This window comes from Heterodontus francisci, chromosome 28 (assembly GCF_036365525.1).
Source record: "Heterodontus francisci isolate sHetFra1 chromosome 28, sHetFra1.hap1, whole genome shotgun sequence".
Classification (NCBI taxonomy): Eukaryota; Metazoa; Chordata; class Chondrichthyes; order Heterodontiformes; family Heterodontidae; genus Heterodontus; species Heterodontus francisci.
The window spans coordinates 31,982,852-31,999,240 of NC_090398.1; the positions used below are offsets into that span (position 1 = coordinate 31,982,852).

The 16,389-nt window shown below is 42.9% G+C and overlaps 1 protein-coding gene across 1 annotated transcript in view; it reads left to right on the forward strand.

Moving 5' to 3' along the window:
- The first annotated feature begins 1,387 nt into the window (after positions 1–1,387).
- LOC137345315 (NACHT, LRR and PYD domains-containing protein 3-like) overlaps positions 1,388–16,389 on the forward strand; it is a 99,157-nt gene continuing 84,155 nt past the window's right edge. Inside the window, exons 1-2 of the mRNA XM_068008813.1 lie at positions 1,388–1,427; positions 12,150–12,314. The gene's annotated coding sequence lies outside the window, so the exon portion shown is untranslated. The remainder of the gene's footprint in view (positions 1,428–12,149; positions 12,315–16,389) is intronic.

Here is a 16,389-nt window from a genome sequence, read left to right on the forward strand (position 1 = left end):
ACAGAGGAGGCTGAGGGATGACTTAATTGAAGTGTACAAAATTATGAGGGGCCCAGACAGAGTTATCACGAAGGAGCTGCTTCTCCTAGCGGAGACGTCAATTACCAGGGGGCACAGATTTCAGATGATTCGTAGAAGGATTAGAGGTGACTTGAGGACAAACCTTTTCACCCAGAGGGTGGTGGGTATCTGGAATTCACTGCCCTGATCAGTGGTGGAGGCAGAAACTCATTTAAAAAGTACCTGGACCTGCACATGAAGTGCTGTAACCAGCAAGACTACGGAGCAGGTGCTGGAAGGTGGAATTAGATTTGGGAAGCTGGATTTTTTTTCAGCCAGTGCAGACACGAGGGCTGAATGGCCTTTCCCTATGCCTTAGCTTTTCTCTGGTTCTATGGTTTTACCGGAGAATAAGGACTGTAAGAGGTGAGGGAGGAATGAAAACTTCAGAAGTTAGGACCATAATAGGGAGACAAACCTGCAAGGAGTAACACGGAGACAGAGGAAAGGGAATTAGATATGGGGGAGTCAAGAGAAATATAATTTTAAGTAAGAAATTAATTTTCAAATTCCTTGAAACGCAATGAATTGAATCATCTGTCAGAATTTTTAAAAATGAAATTAAAGTATAAATTTACAGTCAGACCAATAATAGGAAATTATTCAATGTTACAGTTGTTTCACTTATTTATGACCCACATTTGCTGATTCAGTTCCAGTGAGACTTGGAGTATAATACACATGGGGGTGAACATCCTGATCAAGGATGATCAATAAACTAAAGACTGTCTGATGAATTTTATAATCATTGATCTGTTGTTAATCAATGGTTGGCTGGACATTTTATTCTGGTGTTTGATTCTAAGAATCGTGATCTTTATTCCTTGCTATCTGTGTCTTTTTATAGTCCGATAATAAGCAGGCTTTGTGGTGAACAATGAAATCGGAAACACCCTATTTCTGTGAGGTCTTCTGAACCACAGAATCATTACAGCACCGAAGGAGGCCATTCGGCCCATCATGTCGCCACCAGCTCGCTGAATGAACAATTCACCTCATATCACCCCCGTGCCTTCTCCCTGTAACACCGCACATTCTTCCTGTTCAGATAACAATCTTGTGAAAACCTTGATCGAATCTTCTCCCACCACACTCTTAGTTGAGGTGGAATTTAGTCATTGTTACCATACATAGAATCCATGACATTGGATAAAAGCTCAGTAATTCAGTTCGAATTTGACTGAGACCGTGTAGGATTCAGATTCTCCTTGCTCCAAACAACAGGGCGTGTTGTGTTGTAATGAAAAGTCTGAAGGTCATCCTTCTGACTGGAATGTGGAATTAATCTTTAACTAGGGTGTGTGCAGAACACATAACTCGAACCCACCAGACACTCTGGATCAGGAGATCAGGAGACACAACACAAGGTGAGGACCGGGAATTTACTGAACACAATTATAGTCTTTTTATGTACTCGAATGGACTCGTCGCCTTTTCTCTGCGTAGTTGTTCAATGTTATTGATTAGTTGAAATATCCACAATGGATCGAGTTGGAAAGTATTGTTTTATTCAGAAATTAACTTACTGGAAGCAGCACTGTTTAATAAAAAACTTCCAAATATTATCTCGCAAGCTAACACTGTATTGTTGTAAATAACGTTTAAATGTATGTCTCGTGTATGAAATGGAAATGGCGATCAAGTTAGAGTCTGGGACTCTTCAACATAACCCCTAACTATCACCGAAATTCAAAGTTTCCAGCCCTGAGTTTGGGGGAGGGGGTATGGGGTAATGGGAGTGGAGAGGTGGGTGGTTACGGGATTGCGGGTGGGGGCACTCTTTAATCCATATAGAGTTCAGGATGTTCGGGTTCTTCGGTACCAAAGTGAGTCAAATGCTGCCTTGTTGAGGGGAATTGCAATTACCATTTCTCTGGAATTTAACTCTTGCATTTGTGAATAAGTCTGAGTCTGAAGATTTCAGGTGCAATACGAACTGAACACCCATAACCAGGTTATTGTTGGGTCAATGCTGACATTTAAAGGCACTATTGATGAGTTCATCTATCACTTTACTGATCATTGTGAGATGGCTGATTGGGTGATAAGAACAAAGAACAGTACAGCACAGGAACAGGCCAGTCGGCCCTCCAAGCCTGCGACGATCTTGATGCTTGCCTAAAATAACATCTTCTGCACTTCCGGGGACCATATCCCTCTATTCCCATCCTATTCATGTATTTGTCAAGACGTCTCTTAAACGTCTCTATGGTACCTGCTTCCACCACCTCCCCCGGCAGCAAGTTCCAGGCACTCACCACCCTCTGTGTAAAGAACTTGCCTCGCACATCCCCTCTAAACTTTGCCCCTCTCATCTTAAACCTATGTCCCCTAGAAACTGACTCTTCCACCCTGGGAAAAAGCTTCTGACTATCCACTCTGTCCATGCCACTCATAACTTTGTAAACCTCTATCATGTCGCCCCTCCACCTCCATCGTTCCAGTGAAAACAATCCGAGTTAATCCAACCTCTCCTCATAGCTAATACCCTCCAGACAAGACAACATCCTGGTAAACCTCCTCTGTAGTTTTGACTTTGTGGATAAGATACAGCTGGTCAATGTTTTATATTGTCCATTATGCCAGTGTGAGATTCTTTGGAATTGCTTTGCTCGGACAGCTTGTTATGATGTTCAGCTCTTCAGTTGCTACTGGTGGAATGTAGTCACAACCCAGGACGGTGAGGACAGAGAAGATAGATACAAACGGAGGAGTCGAGTGATAAGTAAAAAAAAGTCATGTAAGCAAAAAAGAAAGTAATATTGAAGAGGAATATTAACCAATTGCTCGTCCAGTATTGTAGGTATCATTTTCCCAACCAGTAACTACATTTGGCGGAGACTTTGAATGGCTTTGATGAATCCTTTGCAATGGATGGGAAATCCAACATGCAGCAAGATGGAGAGGGAAGCAGGGATAGTGATCCGACTTGGAAAAGGTGGAAAGGGAATCAAATAAAGAGTTGGAGAGCAAACGGATACAGGGGCAGAATCAGCAACCATGCAAGAGGAAAGGAGAGGAATTAAGATTGTTGTAGGTGGGGCGGGAAGGTAAAATCAGGAGAAACAGGACGTCTTTTCGGCTTGATGGCAGCATCCTGTTAGTGGTGAACACCACACGTGTTGCTACTGCAGAGTAGCAACGTGAAACATCTATCTTCACCTGCCTATCACACAAATGAGTAATGTGATATATGAAATTCAATGCCAGTGTGATGCTAGGTATATAGGTCTTACGTCGCAAAGACTGGCAGATCTTATCAAACAACATGTCCCTTCCACTGTTCACAAAGGGCAAGGTACAGGCCATACCCAACCAGCCCGTGCATTCAAAACTCAAAACAAAGTGTCTAACATTAGATGTGATTCCGTGATTAGACACCATTTGCTAAATAATGCTCAGTGTGCTAAGAATTATGCTGACAACGAACTTAAGATTGTAAGTCGTGCTTGCAGTGTGGGACATTTGCATGCACTGGATAAAAACGCATATCAATGCACAGGGGCCTATTCTTTGCAGACAGAAAGAACACGTACACACATTGATCCTGTTTTAGCTAAACAAAATAAGCGACACCCATTCGCTGGTTCATCCATCAGGGCAATGCATTGACCAATCAGAGTCAAGCTGCCTGGTTTAAATTTCAATCAAAGCTTATCAGTTAACTGTCAGTCACCATAAACTGCTGCATTCTCCGCGGCAACGCCTCTACCAATCAATCAGCACTGTCTTGCCATACAGTGTAAAGTTGCTGCTTTCCCTTACATTGGTATTCTTTTGAATTTTTTTTTAATTCATTCATGGGATGTAGGCGTCACTGGCCAGGCCAGCATTTAATGCACATCCCTAATTGCCCTTGAGATGGTGCAGTCCATGTGGGGTGGGTACATCCACAGTGCTGTTAGGAAGGGAGTTCCAGGATTTTGACCCTGTTTTCCTGATGAGTGCAAGATGAAAAGCTTCGACAACATGTCTCTATTTTCAGCAATACTAAATGGAAATTATAATTCTGAAATTCATGAACATTTCAGTTTTTCAGTCTCAGAATTAATTGAATCTACTGCCAAATCTTTATTTAAATGAAATGAAAAGGTAAATTTGCAATACCACCAATAAAGGTTAACCATCCAAAGGTTTTGCTTGTTTACCACACGCATTTGCAGATTAATTTCCAGTAAGTGAAACCTGGAACCTGATAATGGTGGGTGTGAACATCCTGATCAGGGCCAACACTATTACTTATTAACTGGAGATTGTCTCTTCGATTTTATGATCATTGTTCTCTAGCTAATAACTGACCAGCTTTATAAACTAACTGTAATGATGGAGAAGGGGATTGAAGTACTCCATGGCAATCCAGATCAGGGAACATTGTAAAAAGCCTGATACTGAGATTAATGCAGCTGGGATTCTATATTGCTTTATTGGTAAATTAGAATCGGCTCCAAGAAACATCTCATGATCTAAAGGGAAGATAATTCCGAATAAATAACGTGTTCAATCAGATGGTTCACTTTACCCTTCACTATGAAGTGTGATCCCAATAAACTAACCACAATCTTTGTCCATTGCTATCTCTGCCCGTTTCTACCGAATTCAGGATAAAGATTTGATTCCAGCTACAGAACCTGGTTTCAGTGTGGGATCTTCTGAACAGTTTGGGGTCAGTTTAGTCATTGTATATGCAATTAATTTTAATAACTGGTTAAAGGATTAGGACAATCCAATCTGAATGAGACAGTGTGCGATTCAGATTCAGCCCTGTGCCAGAGAATAGGGTGGGGGGAGGACTGGGCTGATCAGGATGAAGATTGTGTTTATGACTGCATTGTGCAACTGATCTTTACCCAGGGTATGTTCATTACCTGCAGAACCCACAACACTGACTTATCCGGCGACTCTCGGGCCGGAATCAGGATAGTGACCAGACCAGCAATTATATGAGAACAATCATTATGCTTTACTGTAGAGAAATGGATACATCAATTTTTATACAGTTTTCCCCTCATATTTTCCATCTGGGATTCAGATGAGCTGATGAGCCTGCAGCTACTTCTGTAATTATTTAAATAATCCTACCATTATATTTAAATTACCACCCCCTTCCCTTCCTAGTCCCCATGTTAGTTGATATTGTTAATGGCTTCCTCTCTTCAGGAACTGTCCTCCTCCGTTTCTGTTGTCATTACCCACTCATCAACAGAAACACCCTTGATCCCTCTGTCGTTGCAAACTACCATCCTATCTCCAAACTCTCTTTCCTGTCAATCTCATGAACGTGTTGTCACATCTACAATGTATGTCCATCTTTCCAGGAACACCAGGTTTGAGCGACCGCCAGTCAGGTTTCTGCCCAAACCACAGCACTGATACAGGCCCTTATTAAAGTTACAAATGATATCCTTTGTGACTGTGTTTGTTTGAAGTTCCTTCACGACCAGTCTGCAGATTTTGACATGGTTAACTACACCATCCTCCTACAATGCCTCTCCTCTGTTGTCTAACTGGGTGGGATGATCCTCTCCTGGTTCCAATGCTCTCGGAACAATAGTAGCCAGAGAATCATCTTCACTCATCGTCAAAGGTTTCTCTTCTCACTCCAGCCATAGATTTTTCACATGGCTTGTCTGACATCCAGTATTTAATGAGCACAAATTTACCTGAATTCAATAAATATTGGGGAGACCTAAACCATTGTCTTCGACCACTGATGTAAATTCTGTTCTCTGGTCACTGGCAACATCCCGCTCCTCAACAACTGTCTGAGGCCGAGTCGAACTGTTTCCAACCTCAGAGTCCATTTTGACCCTGAACTGAGCTTCTGACCACACATACTCTGCATCACCATGACAGCTTATTTTCACCTCCTCAATATCGGTGACCTCTGCTCCTGCTTTAGCTCATCTGCTGCTGAAACATTCATCCTTATTCTTGTTACTTCTCGACTCAAGTATTTCAGTGGTCTCCTGGTCAGAATCCCAGCTTGACCCTCCATAATCTTCAGCTCATCCAAAACTCTCTTGTCTGTATTTTAATGCACAGCTTGTCCCGTTCACCAATCAACCCTGTGCTCACTGACCGACATTGTCTCCCTGTCCAGCAAAACTGTGATTCAAAATTATCTTTTTGATTTAACTCCCTCCATGGTCTCACCCCTCTCTATCACTGTAATCTCCTCCAGCCCTACAATCCTCTGAGATGCCTGCACTTCTTAAATTATGTTGCATACCAGATTTTCACCATTGGGGCAGTGTATTCAGCTGCCTAGCTCCTAAACTCCGGAATTCCCTTCCGAAAGCTTTCCTCCTCTCTACCTCTCTTCTCCCTGTGGATGGTCCTTCACACTTACATCTTTTACCAAGACTTTGTGAGATTTAGTTTATTAATACTTCATGTGAATTGGATTCTGATGAAACATTAACTCTGCTGTTCTCTCCACAGATGTTGTCTGACATGCTGAGAATTTCCAACATTTTCTGTTTTTGATTATGTCACTGGAAATGACTGGATTACCAGCAGGGAGGAACAGTGCGTGTGTTCAGGAAATGTAGGGTGTTCAAGGAAGCCAGACTGTGTTTGAGCCTGGCCGTTCTGCTAGTGATTATTTAAACAGAATAATAACCAGAAAATGTTGGAAAAACTCAGTAGGTCCGGCAGCATCTATGAAGAATGAAACAGTTAACAGCTTAGTACTGTGACCCTCGAGTTGAACTATGGGCGATAATGGTTGAACCTGCCCAGGTGTTCTGTAAGCAGCTGCATCTCTCTCAAACTGCAGAACGACCTGCACAACATTCAGGTTTGAGCTGGTAAGTGGCAAGTACATAGAACATAGAACAAGTAGCGTTCACACCACACAAGTGCCAGGCAAGCAGCATCTTCAGGAAGAGAAAAACTAACCATCTCCCCCTGACATTTAATGGCATTACTATTGCTGCATTCCCCACCGGGATAAATATACAAACATATGAAATAAGAGCAGGAGTAGGTCACATGGCCCTTCGACCCTGCTCTGCCATTCAACAAGATCATGGCTGATCTGATTGTAACCTCAACTCCGCAATCCCGTTTACCACCGATAACCTTTCACTCCTTTGCTTATCAAGAATCTATCTACCTCTGTCTTAAAAATATTCAAAGACACTGCTTCCACTGCCTTTTGAGGAAGAGAGTTCCAAAGATTCACAGCCCTCTCCTCATCTCTGTCTTAAATGGGTGACCTCTTATTTCTAAACAGTGACCTTTAGTTCTAGATTCTTCCACAAGAGGAAACATCCTTCCTACCTCTACCCTGTCAAGACCCCTCAGAATCTTATATGTTTCAATCAAGTCGTCCTTTACTCTTCCAAACTCCAGTCTAGCCTGTTCACCCTTTTCTCAAAAGGCAACCCGCCCATTCCAGGTATTAGTCGGGTACACCTCTTGTGAAATGCTTCCAATGCATTTCCATCCTTCCTTAAATAAGGAGCCAAATACTGTACACAGTACTCCAGATGTGGTCTCAACAATGCCCTGTGTAACTTTAGTATAACCTCTCTACCTTTTGTATTCAGTTCCACTCGCAATAAATGATACCATTATATTAGCTTTCCTAAGTACCTGCTCTACCTGCATACTAACCTTTTGCAATTCATGCACTAGGACATCCAGATCCCTCTGAATCTCAGAGCTCTGCAATCTCTCACCATCGAGATAATATGATTTGTTTTTATTCTTCCTGCGAAAGTGGACAATTACACATTTTCCCACATTATACTCCATTTGTCAGATCTTTAGCCAGTCACGTAACCATCAATATCCCTTTGTAGCCTCCTAATTTCGTCTTCACAACTTATTTTCCTACCTATCTTTGTGTCACCAGCAAATTTGACAACCGTACCTTCGGTCCCTTCATGCAAGTCATTTATATAAATTGTAAAACGTTGAGGCCCGTGCACAGATCCCTGTGGCACACCACTCGTTACATCTTGCCAACCAGACAATGACCAATTTCTGCCTACTCTCTGTTTTCTGTTAGCTAGCCAATCTTCTATCCATGCCAATATGTTAACCCCCAACCCCCACCCCACACCATGAGCTTTTATTTTCTGCAATAACTGTTGAAGTAGCACCTGATCAAATGCCTTCTGGAAAATCTAATCACAGTACATCCACTGGTTCCCCTTTATCCACATGTTACCTCTTCAATGAGCTCCAGTAAATTGGTTAAACATGATTTCCCTTTCACCATGCCAGCTTGACTCTGCCTGATTACCTTGAATGTTGCTAAGTGCCCTGCTATAACATTTTTAATAATAGCTTCAAACATTTTCCCGATAACAGATATTAAGCTAATCTGAGTGCAGCTCCAACAACACCCAAAAAGCTCGACACCAGACAGGACAAAGCAACCTGATTCATCAGCACCCCATCCACAACCTTAAGCATTCACTCCCTCCACCACTGGCACACATTTGCAGCAGTGTGTACCATCGACAAGATGCAGTGCAGCAACTTGCCAAGGCTTCTTTGACAGTACCTTCCAGACCCATTACCTCTACCATCTACAAGGCCAAGGGCAGCAGATGCATGGGAACACCACCATCTGAAAGTGTCCCTCCAAGTCACACATCATTATAACTTGGAATAATATCACCATTCCTTCACTGTCGCAGCGTCAGCATCCTGGAACTCTCTGCCTCACAGCACTGTGCGTGGACCTACACCACATGGCCTGCATGGGTTTATAAAGGCGGCTCACTACCTCCTTCTCAAGGGCAATTAGGGATGTGAAATAAATGCTGGCCATGACCGCGATGACTGCAATCCATGAAAGAATAAAATAAGAACTATGTAACTCAGTGCTGATCAAATGTGTGAGCGGGGCTTTGTGCTCCATGTTTACAGATTGATGGGAGGAGCTGTCAATCTCCTGATCGGAGGCAATAGGAGGAGCGGACTAACTGAGGGTCATTAATTGATGCAGAGTTCTGGCTCAGTAATGACAGTGAGCATGCTCCACCTCAGTCACCAATTGTACACAGCTTCAGTTAAATATCTGTTTAGGTAAATGAAATGTCCCGGAACTCATCTCCAAATAATTCATCATGGAACAGTAAAGAAGGTTTCTGTAGATGGAATCAGTCAGTAACTTATTGATCTATACTGACCCCGTTTATATAAACTCCCAAAGATTGAAGAGATTCTGTACTTCATAAATAATTTATTACACTATTTAATCTTCAAACTCCAATTCCTCAGTCACACCTGCTGCATCCCGAGAGTGATCCCGATAAACCCGCAGGATCCAATTCCTCAGTCACACCTGCTGCATCCCGAGAGTGATCCTGATAAACCCGCAGGATCCAATTCCTCAGTCACACCTGCTGCATCCCGAGAGTGATCCCGATAAACCCGCAGGATCCAATTCCCCAGTCACACCTGCTGCATCCCGAGAGCGATCCCGATAAACCCGCAGGATCCAATTCCCCAGTCACACCTGCTGCATCCCGAGAGCGATCCCGATAAACCCGCAGGATCCAATTCCCCAGTCACACCTGCTGCATCCCGAGAGCGATCCCGATAAACCTGCAGGATCCAATTCCCCAGTCACACCTGCTGCATCCCGAGAGCGATCCCGATAAACCCGCAGGATCCAATTCCTCAGTCACACCTGCTGTATCCCGAGAGCCATCCCGATAAACTTTTCCTACTACTTTGCTTCTCTTTGAGTCATAGTTATACAGCACAGAAACAGGCCCTTTGGCCCACCGTGTCCACACTGGCCATCAAGCACCTATCTATTCTAATCCCATTTTCCAGCTCTTGGACCGTAGCCTTGTATGCCATGGTGTTTCAAGTGCTCATCTAAATACTTCTTAAATGTTGCGAGGGTTTCTGCCTCTAACACCCCTTCAGGCAGATTCCAACCACCCTCTGGGTGAAAAATGTTTCCTCAGATACCCTCTAAACCTCCTGCCCCTTACCTTAAATCTATGCCCCTTGTTTATTGACACTTCCACTAAGGGAAAAAGTTTCTTCCTATCTATCCTATCTATGTCCCTCATAATTTTGTATACCTCAATCAGGTTCCCCATCAGCCTTCTCTGCTCTAAGGAAAACAACCCTAGACTTTTCAGTCTCTCTTCATAGCTGAAATGCTCCAGCCCAGGCAACATCGTGGTGAATCTCCTCTGCACCCTTTCCAGTGCAATCACATCCTTCCTATAGTGTGGCGACCAGAACTGTACACAGTATTCCAGCTGTGGCCTAACTAGAATTTTATACAGCTCCATCATAACCTCCCTGCAGTTATATTCTGTGCCTCGGCTAATAAAGGCAAGTATCCCATATGCCTTCCGAACCACCTTATCTAACTGTGCTGCTGCCTTCAGTGATCTATGGACAAGTACACCAAGGTCCATCTGTCCCTCTGTACTTCCTCGGGTCCTGCCATCCATTGTATATTCCCTTGCCTTGTTAGTTCTCCCAAAATGCATCACCTCACACCTCTCAAGATTAAATTCCACTACAGAAGAGAATACAAAAACATTCCAGTAATAGATGTAAATCAGGAGTTGGAAGGAAGAGGGGAACTTGGTGAAATTACAATCACTGAGCAAGCAGATGGAGCTGTGGGCTGACAAGTCGCTGAGTCCTTATGGACTTCATCCATTCATCGTCTTATAACAGGTGGCTAATAAGGTAGCAGATGCATGGTGTTAAATTTTCAAAATTCGCTAGATTCTGGAAAGGTTCCAACGGACTGGAAAGTAGCAAATATAACCCCTCTATTCAAGAAGTGGGGGGAGGCAGAAAACAGGTAAATATAGGCCAGTTAGTTTGACATCTGTCATGGGAAAGGTGTTAGAATCGATCATTAAGGAGGTTATAGCTGGGCATTTAGATCAACTCAAGGTAATCAGGAATAGTCAGCATGGTTTTGTGAAAGGAAAATCATGTTTAACCAATTTATTGGAGTTCTTGGAAGGAATCCGTTGAAGGGTGGCACAGTGGTGCAGTGGTTAGCCCCACAGCCGCACAGCTCCAGTGATCTGGGTTCGGTTCTGGGTACTACCTGAGCGGACTTTGCAAGCTCTCTCTGTGACTGCGTGGGTTTCTGTTGAGTGCTCTGGTTTCCTCCCACAGACTTGCTGGTTGATAGGTAAATTGTCCATTGTAAATTGCCCCTAGTGTAGGGAGGTGGTAGGAGAATTGAGGGAAAGTAGAGATGTGCTAGGGAATATGGGATTAATGTAGGATTAGTATAAATGGGTGGTTGATGGTCAGCACAGACTTGGTGGGTCGAAGGGCCTGTTTCAGTGCTGTATCTCTCCATGACTCTAAACCCGCAGGCTCCAACTCCCCAGTCACACCCGCTGCATCCCGCGAGTGATCCCAATAAGGCTCCACCACCCCAGTCACAACCGCTGCATCCTCAGAGTGATCCCGATAAGCCCCCAAACTCCAGTTCGCCAAGTGCTGTTCGTATTGCTAGAGATAGCGATTTGATTTCTCTTCAAACTAAGAGTAGACTGTATTTAATTACACAGTCCACTGTAAATCATTCAGTTACTGATTCTAATTTTCACTCAGATATTTTATTACAGACATGTAAATATATATTGTCCAGTTGTGCATGTAAATTACGATTCATTGTGAAAGAAAAGAAAGTTAATAGCCTTTGCCATCTAACTTTACTCATTCACTACATGCATTAAGTGGGAACTGAAGACATGGACATGTGGAACAAACTGTATCTAACCAGGGACTGAAGATCGAGACATGGGGAATGAACTGTTACTAACTGGGGACTGAACCTTAAGTCATGGAGAATGAACTGCCTCTACCTATGGACTGACTATTGAGACACGTGGAATGCACGACCTCCTCTTATCAGGAACTGAAGAATTAATTTCTCACATGTTGTGGCTGTGGTTTTAAAGGGACATGGAATGTTGGAGCACAGATACTTGAGACTGTTTATTCAATTCAATATTTATTGTATTTAAGTTTGTTACCTTTATTATTAAACATTATAGAACAAATGAACATTACATTTATCTTGAAGGAAGCAATATTGTTCTCCTTTTCTGCCCTGCCATAATTAGATCTGCTGGTGAATGATGAAGTGATGAGAAAGGTCACAGCTGGAAGTAAACAGGGATTGTAGACTGAGGAACAACAGCAGGTGAACCAGCACAGGATTGTGAGAGCACCAACCAGAGAGAACCCTTCCCATTCAAAGAGCTGTCACAGATCAACTGGGGAGAAAGGTAAGAGAAAGTCCAATTTACTCTGAGAAACACTGGTCCTGTAGACAGTACACAAAGGTTACAGTGTGAGGCAGGAAATGGTGAGACTGAGACTGGCAGAGTCTGACCACCGAGACAATTATCCAGCATGAGGCCGTGACATGGATTGTGAAGTGAGATCAATTTCTGTCTCAAAACACACAGGATTGAGTGAATCTTGCATGTATTTTAGATTTCAGATGTTTCCCGTCTTGTGATATCTGGAACTAGGGGACACAGTTTAAAAATAAGTGCTTTCCCATTTAAGACGGAGATGAGGAGCAATTTCTTCTCTGAGGGTTGTTCATCTTTAGAATTCTCTGTCCCAGAGAGCAGCGGAGGCTGGGTCACTGAATATATTCATGGCTGAGTTAGACTGATTTTTGATCTACAAGTGAGTCGAGAGTTATGGAGGACCAGCAGGAAAGTGAAGTTAATGTCGCAATCAGATCAAGTCTGATCTTACTGATTGGTGGAACAGGCTCCAGGGGCCAAATAACCTACTCCTATTCCTGCTCCTATTTCTGATGTTCTTATGCTCTGGGATTGTTTAATTCAGCAGTTAAATGGTTAATGTGCTCATGTACAGAAACAGCCTTTCCCTCAGCTCACAGACAAGACACTGATTCCTGGCTCAATCTGCAATCCTTAGGAATTCAATAAGAATTTTAACAGACAATCTCCCAGATAGAAAGTAACAATTTATTTCTCACTATTTGTCTGTTTCATTGCATTTCCCTGGAAGAAGAGATAAAATAAATTATAACTGAGGTTGTTCACAGCTGAATTGGCCACAAGTTGTCTGACTGATTGAATTCGGTTTCACTAGAAAGACCTTTCCCTGTTCTGAACCAAATGAGGAATAGTTGAGTTGAAATCCATCCTGAGGGCAGGAAGCATCTTTCACACTGAGGCTGGAACTCGGAATCTCACAGAATAAGGATCAGATCAAATTCCCAACTTGTAATTTGTTAAAATCAAACAAGGAACTTCTGCCTGATTGGTTATTTCAATATAACTAGGATAGAGCTTGCAACATCCACATGTAAATAAAGAGATATAAACTCCCTGCTTCATCAAGGTGAGGTTCATGTAGCAGCAAAGCCTCATTTGTGTCTTTACTCTTTCATTTCTCTCTTGTTTCTTCCTCTGTAAAACCTGTTATGTTGCCCGGCTGTCGGGGCTCCAGTTACTCTGCAGCTGTGGGCTTACACTGTGACTGAGGCAGCACATTTTAAACAAGGGATATCAGGGTTAAACCCTCCTGGGCTCCAGAAGTCTCTTCACAGGCACATTTGAAAAATGGTTGTGAATCAGAAAGTGGGAAAAAAAAGAACTCTGGGGATTTACCCCATTCTGGTCCAGAGGCGCCTCCTTCCTACTGTTGTCGTTCACAGTTCAGACAGACAGTGTTGGGAACCTTGTCCTTCCAACTTGGTACATTTTATTTTATCATTTTGACTCGCTGAACTGTTCCTTACCCGGTACATTTTAATTTAACTGATCAAAGGCGGGATCAGAAGTTCAGACCCACCACAATTTTCAGCTCAGTAAACTATTAACACATTTGCACTGACAAATTATCCCTCTCTGCCAAGCACCTGGAAAATCAGCCTATAGTTACTTGAGGCCGGAATGAACACAATCCAGTCACAGAATAGGAGTAACTTCCGAGAGAGAACTTATTCCCGATTCATTATTACAATGAATTATTGTTTAATGCAGCAATGTCAGTTTGTCAGTTTCAGACAGTTAGGAATGGATGTGAATGAGCTGAGAATGGAGCAGGGACTTGTGTTTTTACTGAAATAAGTTCATGTTAATGAGATCATTTGTCAAACTTACTGAATAAAAACAGATGTCAGAGATAAACAAACTTCAGGAATGTTTAGATGCCAAGCGTTTCAGGGCTGAAAACCACTTTTCACACAGATAGTCGGATCCTGATGATTAAACTTCAAATAATTAACATGCCCAAATTACTAGGTAGGAGGTCTCATCACTAATCTTTATATACAAAAACAGAAACTGCTTTTATTTCAGATTTCCAGCATCTGCACTATTTTGCTTTTGCATTAGTAGTTACATAACAAGTTTCAATCCTTCTGTTTAACTGCATTAATGGTCTCCTTCCTCCTCCAGCCCAACAAGACACCCTCTGAAAACACTCCATTCCTCTAAGTCTGGTCTCTTGTGCATTTCACCCTCTCTTCGCCCCAACTATGGTGCTCACACCTTCTGCTGGCCTGGATCTCTGCTCTCCAATTCCCACCTAAACCTCTACACCCCCCTCTCCTCGATTTGGACACTTCTTAATAGCGACTAACTTGACCAATCTTTTGTCCACACCTCGTTCTACATCCTTTATTCAGCGCCCATCTTTTGTCTGATTTGGTTTCTGTGAAGTGCTTTGGGATGCTTTCCGATGTTTAAAGTGCTGTGAAAATATAATTTGTTGTTGTGTGTTTATTATCCCATTGTGAGTGAATGAAAAAGTAGGTAACTGAATTTTACAAGGTGCCAAATTTGCTTATAAATTATTGCTGGAAGATAACTTCAGCTATAGTTTGGAGAAATTACTGATGTGACAGAATCATTTTTACCTTTCCACAGTGGGTAAAGAAAAGCACGCTGACTGATAGTTTTAATTGAACACACGGGTGAGGGAAGACACACAGTGTGACACACATGTAGTTGGAGAATTATGATTGTATACAATTGTCGATGTACACTTACACATTATTTGTGTTTTCAGAGATTGCAAAACCATTTAAGATATTCCACATTTCAACGCTTTGCATCACCTCACTGTTTAAAAAGTGACAATTACAACCTTAGTGAGACTTTTAATGTTAAAAATACGACATTTAAGCACCCAGACCAATTTAAAGAATTAAATGACAGAATTTCACGTTCTAAGACTTTTTGTAACAACTAAATTAAAAGTAATCCCCATTAACGAAGTAGTACTTTGTCAGTCGCTGATACCGCAGATTACCAAGCATGGTATTTTATTTGTATATTAAAATATTGAAAACCTCACACCACACTTTGACATTACACATTTCTCTTTAATGGCAAAATATTTGTTATTAAAAGTCTCAAACTCTTTTCAGCTGCAAAGGGATGGATCTCTCAGACCTCTCCAATATAAATTTCCTCTTTGATTACTTCGCCGAGCAAGACATCTCTGAATAAGTTGATTCTTGGTGATCCATCACAAAATCAATAAAATTTAATGGGAACCTAACATCAACAGTAGATTCTCCTTTTCAAATACAGAAATTACAGAAGTCTGGTTTTCAGCAGAGTCAACTGTGTAAAGGGGATGATGGACCGACTGAGATGAGACAGTGTGTAACCCGGGGAGAATGGACCCAGTGTGATCAGACAGCGTGTAACCCAGGGAGGATTGACCCAGTGAGATCAGATAGCGTGTAACCCGGGGAGGATGGACCCACTGAGATCAAACAGCGTGTAACCCGGGGAGGATGGACCCAGTGAGATCACACAACGTGTAACCCAGGGAGGATGGACCCACTGAGATCAGACAGTATGTAACCCGTGGAGGATGGACCCAGTGTGATCAGACAGTGTGTAACCCAGGGAGGATTGACCCAGTGAGATCAGATAGCGTGTAACCCGGGGAGGATGGACCCACTGAGATCAGACAGCGTGTAACCCAGGGAGGATTGACCCAGTGTGATCAGACAGTGTGTAACCCAGGGAGGATTGACCCAGTGTGATCAGACAGTGTGTAACCCGGGGAGAATGGACCCAGTGTGATCACACAACGTGTCACCCAGGGAGGATGGACCCACTGAGATCAGACAGTATGTAACCCGTGGAGGATGGACCCAGTGTGATCAGACAGCGTGTAACCCAGGGAGGATTGACCCAGTGTGACCAGACATTGAGTAACCCGGAGAGGATGGACCCAGTGAGATCAGACAGTGTGTAACCCGGGGAGGATGAACCCAGTGTGATCAGACAGTGTGTAACCCGGGGAGGATGGACCCAGTGTGATCAGACAGTGTGTAACCCGGGGAGGATGGAC